Source organism: Carlito syrichta, unplaced genomic scaffold, assembly GCF_000164805.1.
Source record: "Carlito syrichta isolate Samal-C Ts95f unplaced genomic scaffold, Tarsius_syrichta-2.0.1 Scaffold247193, whole genome shotgun sequence".
NCBI classification, from domain to species: domain Eukaryota; kingdom Metazoa; phylum Chordata; class Mammalia; order Primates; family Tarsiidae; genus Carlito; species Carlito syrichta.
In genome coordinates, this window is record NW_007191289.1 from 28626 (window position 1) to 35988 (window position 7363).

General features: G+C 38.8%; 1 pseudogene across 1 annotated transcript; it reads left to right on the plus strand.

The window, feature by feature from the left end:
- The first annotated feature begins 6148 nt into the window (after positions 1-6148).
- LOC110595074 lies at positions 6149-7363 on the plus strand (annotated as a pseudogene). The gene has a single exon (XR_002481592.1). The product of XR_002481592.1 is annotated as a mesoderm-specific transcript homolog protein pseudogene (transcript).

Sequence of the window (7363 nt, forward strand, 5' to 3'; positions counted from 1 at the left end):
GCCAGTTTTCCCAGCACCATTTACTGAATAGGTTCTCCTCTCCCCAGTGGTGGGTGATGGAGGCTTTGTCGAAGATGAGTTGGTTGAGAAATTGAGATATTACTTCTGGAATCTCAATTCTATTCCATTGGTGTATATGCCTGTTCTTGTACCAATACCAGGCTGTTTTGATTATTGTATCTTTATAGTAAAGTTCTGGTAGTGTGATACCTCCTGCTTTGTTGGGTTTTTTTGTTTGTTTTTTGGGTTTTTTTTTTCATTTTAAATGTATTTTTTATTTTAAAATTGTGGGGTACAGTTAAGGTTTAGGTTTACAAATATGCATTGTTCAGGCACCCTTGTTGATAAGGGGTGTCTCCCGTCCCCAGAGAGATATTGACTACCGTTAGTCCCACCTCCCTTTACCTCCCACCCTGCCCCATAGTTTCCCACATTGTCAGTCCTTTTCTTATAGTATTATGATAGATGTTCAAAGTCTAGTATATGAGTGAGAACATGTGATACTCAGATCTTTCTGAGAGATCACTCATTATTATAGACTGTAGTTCCATCCAGGTTTCTGCGAAATTCATGATTTTGTTGTTTTTATGGCTGTGTAGTATTCCATCATGTATATGCACCACATTTTTTTAATCCAGTCCACTCTTGATGAACAGCGTGGTTGGTTCCAGGTCCTTGCTATTGTGAACAATGCTGTGATAAACATACGTGTGCAGGTATCTTTTTGATAGAGTGATTTGAGTTCTTCAGGGTATATTCCCAGTAGGGGGATTGCGGGGTCATATGGGAGGTCGATATTTAGAGCTTTTAGGAATCGCCACACTGCTTTCCACAGAGGTTGCACTAGTTTACACTCCCACCAACAGTGTAGAACTGTTCCCTTTTCACCACATCCTCTCCAGCAACTGTTGTTTTTTGAGTTATTGATAATTGTTATTCTGACTGGAGTTAGGTGGTATCTCAGTATAGTTTTGATTTGCATCTCCTTGATGATTAGTGAGGTTGAACATTTCTTCATGTGTCTGTATGAACAAACACTTCTCAAAGGAAGACATCCGAGCGGCTTTGTTTTTTTTTTGCTGAGAATTGTTCTGGCTATTCTTGGTCGTTTATGTTTCCATATGAATTCCTGTATTTTTTTCTAGATCTGAGAATAGTGTTGCTGGTAATTTGATGGGTATTGCGTTAAATCTATAGAATGCCTTAGGTAAGATGTACATCATCACAATGTTGATTTTTCCATTCCATGAACATGGGATATTTTTTGTGTCATCTTTGATTTCTTTGAGCAGTGTTTTGTAGTTTTCATTGTAAAGGTATTTTGCTTCTCTGGTTAGGAAGATGCCAAGGTATTTCATTTTTTTTGTGGCTATTGTGAATGGGATTGTGCTTTTTATTTGGGTTTCTGTTTGTTTATTATTGGTGTAAAGAAAGCAACTGTCTTTTGCACATCTATTTTATACCCTGAGACTTTGCCAAAGTCCTTTATCAGTGCAAGCAGGTTTTTAATAGATTCTCTTGGGTTTTCAAGGTATACAATCATGTCATCTGCAAAGAGAGATAGATAAGTTGACTTCTTCTTTTCCTATTTGGATACTCCTGATTGCCTTCTCTTTTCTGATTGCTCTAGCCTGGACTTCCAATACTATATTGAGCAGGAGGGGAGAGAGTGGGCATCCTTGTCTTGTTCCAGTTTTCAGTGGAATGGTTCCAATTTCTGTCTGTTTAGGAATATGCTGACTGTGGGTTGCTCCTAGATGGCTTTTGTATATTACTCCTTTGTATCTGCATTATAAATGTTTTTTAAAATTTATTTATCCAATATGAAACATTTTCAGTTTTCATGTAGAAATTTGTGTCTTGGTTAAGGTATATTCTGTCTCTGGAGTGTGTAAATGTAGTTTCTAAGAATTTCTTATAAGATTTTTATTGTAAGTTTTCATTTTTATGTCTTTAATCCATCTGGAATTTATTTTTGTACACGGCATATGATAGCAGTACAATTTTACTTTCTTCCAGATGGATAATTAGTTGTGCTACTCCCATTTTCCTACTCAGAATTATCATCCCTGTCATATTTTAAATTCTCTGTATGCTAGGATTGATTTCTAGATTGTTCTGTGTATTTTGTATATTCCTATCTCAGTACTGTTTTGATTAAAGAGGCTTTGAGTTAGTTCTGATATCTACAAAAGCAAATCTCTTTTTCCTATTTCATACTTTACTTGACTATTCCTACAAATTTAATATTTCATAAAAACCTTAAAATAATTTATCCAGTCTCACCATCACTACTACCACACCACCGCTACTGCCTTGTAAGGTTATGTAGGGATTCTTGTTTGAATTACATTTAATTTACATATCAGTTGAGGATATAAGCTCAATTGTTCAAATATCTTTACATCTACGAATATGATCTGTCTTTCTGTTTTTCAGGTCTGTTGTGTGTGTGGTGGGGGTCTACTCAAAAATTTCAAATCACCTTCATATGGATCTTGTGCCTCTTTTGCTATATTTATTCCTAAGAAATAAGTTAGAATGTTCTTGCTATAGCGAATGGATTTTTTTTTTTTTAATTTCCATTTGAAGGCACTAGTTGCTACAATAGAGAAAACACATTTGATTTTTAAAAATTCTCTATCCAAGCTGGGCATGGTGGCTCATGCCTATAATTCCAGTACTTTGGGAGGTTGAGACAAGAGGATTGCTTGAGCCCAGGAGTTCAAGACCAGCCTGGACAACATAGTGAGACCTTGTTTCTATAAAAAATTCTAAAAATTAGTCCACCATGGTGGCGCATGCCTGTGGTACCAGCACCTTGAGAGGCTTAGACAGAAGAATTACCTGAACCCAGGAATTGGAGGCTGTGGTGAACCATGAACATGCCACTGCACTCCAGCCCGGGTAATGACAGAGTGAGACCCCCAACTCCAAAAAAAAAAAAAAAAATTTTGTATCCATTTTCTTCCTCTTGATATTTTGATTAATCCTCCCAATTTTATACTGTTGTCTTTTGAGATTTTCAGCTATGCCATGATATCAGTAGTAAAAACAATCTTCCCTCTTTTGTGGTGTTTACACAGGCTACTAAATTTTCTTTGTTTTGTTTTTATCTTTGATAGAAGTATTTGAGACAATGTTAAATGATGGTGGTAACTACTAGCACCCCCATCTAATTCCTGATTTTAATTAAAATGATTTAGTTCTTCAGTCTTTTGGATGATATGTTGTTCTTTTTATGGTAAATAATTTTTATTTAAGTGGTTTTCTTACATCTCTGTGTTGGAATTTTTATTAGAAATGTCTGCTGAATTTTATCAATAGCTTTCAGCACTAACTATGATTTTCTTTAATTTGTTGATGGAGTAAATATATGATCTATCAGCATGTGACATACTTCTTGATATTGAACTGCCTACCCTTGACTTCATGGAATAAATTGCTACAGAGCAAGCACCCCTAGAGTCTTTGTTTTCTGGTTTTTGACTAAGAACTCCTCAACCCTGGTCTCTAAGTAGAACTTGTTAGACTCAGGGGAAAGAAAGCCTAAGAAGTCTAATAAGTAATTCACAGGGACTCTTATGGTTTCTTTTACCCCCAGTTGCCTATAATTCTTACTGCAGTTTAGATCTTTTGACTCAAATAAGTTGAAGTAAATCAAATTTGATTCTTGCGAATCAAATAAGTTGGAGCATGAAGGGAAAAGAAAGCACCTTTTGGTTTCTAGCCTCCAGATTCCTCCTCTGCTTCTTTTGGTTACTTTTTTTTTTTTTTACCTTTTCTGTCGGTGGCTCTTTCTGTACTTTTTTTTTTTTTTAGATTGGAAAATATAGTTTTATTTAGAAAGTAAATTAGAGAGAAGATTTACCTCCCTAAGGTAGGGGAGAGGGCCAAATTAAGAAAATTGACCACTATAGCTCAAAGAACACATGGCCTGCTTAACAAAACAATGACCTCTTTCTGTACTGTCTTATTCATTGCTTAGTAGCAAAAATTTACATCAAAACTGCTTCGGCAGATCCTTTCAATAATGAGAAAATAATGAAATAGCAGCCAATTCTGATGTTTTTCTTTTTTTCCATCCAATTGTCCTTGTCTTTCCTGAAATTTATTTGCATTATTTTCTCTAGTGGTTTTCAGCTTCAGTGGTAAGAATCTTTTACCATGAATTGCAGACTTTTAACCAGAACCTAAACTAGTAGTAAGCCCATATAACCAATATTTACATTTCTAATTATTCAAGGAAGCCCTCGAGGCCCAGCCACATTTTGCTAGTCTAGAAAAAATCATTTAATATCAATTATAATGTCATTGTTAAGCAAATTGTTACTTAAAATCTCTCTGGCAGATGTGATAATAGACAAGAATTGAAAAATATTCAATCATAAGAACCTGTCTGTGGGCTGGGCTTGGTGGCTCAGCCTATAATCCCAGCACTTTGGGAGGCCAAGATGAATGGATTGTCATAGCCTGTGGGTTCAAGACCAGCCGGGACAACTTGGCGAGAGACCTCATCTCTACAGTAAATAAAAGAAATTAGTTGAGCATGGTAGCATGCGCCTGTAGTTCCTGCTACTTGGAAAGCTGAGGTGGAAGGATCGCCGGAGTCTAGCAGGCCGATGCTGGGGTATGAGTGTGCTACTATACTCCAGCCTTGGTGACAGAGTGAAACTCCAACTCAAAAAAAAAAACAGAACCTGTCTATGAATACCCAACAATAAAAGGGGATCAACATAGCAAAAACAGTGCTGGTCACAGAGTTAGGAAGCCTGAATACTAGTTTCAGTTCTGCTACTACCTTTTACTTCCTCTTCTCTGAAATGAGGTTGATCTTTTTAAGCTTTGGCATTCTAGAAAATTGGATAGTGTGTTTGAGTCCTGCCCTCCAAAATAGGCCATGATTCCATTGTTTCACAAGTGAGTAGTAGTCTTGCTGTCTTGTTCTACATGAAAATAAATGGTGAGTGGGTGTTACAACTGCATTGTCTCCTTCCATACAGTAATTGATATAGTAGGTCCCTTTAAATTATCATTTGTGAATACACACACACACACACACACACATATATTTAGACAGTTTCACTCCATTGCATAGGCTAGAGTTGCAGTGTTGTAGTCATAAGTCACTGCAGCCTTGAACTCCCGGGACTCAAGCAATCCTCCTGCCCCGTCCTCCCAAGTAGCAGGGACTATAGGCATGTACCACCCTACCTGACTCATTTTTTATTTTTTATTTTTGTAGAGACAGAGTTTCACTATGTTCCCCAGTCTGGTCTTGAACTCCTGGCCTCAACTGATCCTCTCACCTTGGCCTCCCAAAGTGCTAGGATTATAGATGTGTGAGTCACTATGCCCGGCCTTTGAAAATACTTTAAGTCTTGGGGCAACCCCCTCGGGTCCCCTCCTGCTGTGGGAGGTTTTCTGTCCTCTCAATAAATCTTGCTTTCCCCAAAAAAGAAAAGAAAAAGAAAAAGACTTTTTGTTTGTTTGTTTAGTTGGAGTCTCCCTCCATCGCCCTGGTTGGAGTGCACTGGCATGCTCACAGCCACCCCAGCGTTTACCTGCTATTACCATCACTCTGGAAATCCTTCTACCTCAGCCTTCCAAGTAACTGGAACAGGCATGTGCTACCACGCCCAGTTAATTTTTGATTTATTGTAAAGACGAGGTCTTGCCAAATTACCCAGGCATCTTAAGCCTGTGGGCTCTGGCAGTCCACTCGCCTTGGCCTCCCAAAGTGCTGGGATTACAGACTGAGCCACAGAGTCCAGACAAGAAAATATTTTAAGTTTTCATACTTCATCTCTGTGAAATTATTTTCCCTCTAATGAGTTTCTGTGGGTCATACCTGTTTAGGGAGTTTTAAATGTCTTCTGAATTATAAGACTGGATAGTTACTGGTGTTTGATCATAGTAAAATAGCTGTTTGATAGTTTTATATCCACAAATAGGCAATTTCATATACTTCAACTTAATAATTATAGGAGAGGCTGGGTGCCATGGCTCATGCCTGTAATCCCAGCACTTTCGGAGGCTTGGGTAAGAGAATCGCTTGAGTCTAGGAGTTCGAGACTAGTCTGGGCAACATAGTGAGATCTCATCTCTACAAAAATAAAAAAATTAGGTGCAGCTAGTTACCCTAGACATGGAGTCTTATAGCCCAGGTCTTACCCAAGTCAGGAAGCAGGAGTGTTGGGTGCTAGCCATGCGCCTGCTGTCTGTGTACCTGCACATCCTGGTACCCCACCTATCCTCTGCCCTGCACTTATGGAAATCTTCGGGCAAATTTTTTACCTACAAGGAACTGCACATCTTCTACCAAGATGCTGTGGGAGTGGTTGGAATTCCAGAGATAATTGTGTTTTCCAGCATCCAGCTATGATTGGTGTATGATACGGGAAGATCTGACCCTGAGGTTCCAGCGAATGATTGCCCTTGATTTTCCAGGCTTTGGCTTTAGTGACAAACCAAGGCCACATCACTACTCCATTTTTGAGCAGGCACTTTTGTGGCACCTGAGGCTCCAGAACCATAGGGTCAATTACCATAAAGAGTCTCTGTCTGTCAAATGAAGGTATCTTTCCTGAAACTTACCATCCTCTCCTTCTCCAAAAGCTACTCAAGGACAAAGGTGTGCTGTCCCCCTTCCTCACATGGCTGATGAACTTTTTTGTATTCTTTTGAAGTCTCATTCCAGTATTTGGGCTATACACTTGGCCCTCGGAGATTGAGCTTTGGCACATGTGGGCAGAGATTCGCAACAATGATGGGAACCTTGTTATTGACAGTCTCTTACAGTGCATCAGTCAGAGGAAGAAGTTTAGAAGCTCCTGGGTGGGAGCTTTGGCCTCTGTAATTGTTTCCATTCATTTTATTTATGAGCCATTGGATCCTGTAAATCCCTATTCAGAGTTTTTGGAGCTGTACAGGAGTATGCTGCTGCAGTGCACAGTGTTAATTCTGGAAGACCGCATTAGCCACTATCCACAGCTAAAGGACCCCATGGGTTTGTTGAATGCATATATGGGCTTCATCAACTCCTAAACTGGAAAGAGTAGCTTCCCTGTATTACCTTTCCTACTCCCTTTTCTGTGTATTCCACTTTGGAAGAAGTGTCCAAAAGACGTCCTGGCCATCAAACACTATTCTCTCACAAAGTCTACTTTACTAGCTGGTGAACAGTGTATAGGAAAAGGCCAGCAGGAGCTCCGAGTAAGGTTGACCTAAGAGTCCACCTTTCATTCCTTTGACATCTGATCAAGTCTATGAACAACCTTTATTTCTGTGTTATTAGGAAATTCTGATGAGCACTACTATTCACTGATATAGAAAGACAGATTATTTTGCATAAAAGACTTTT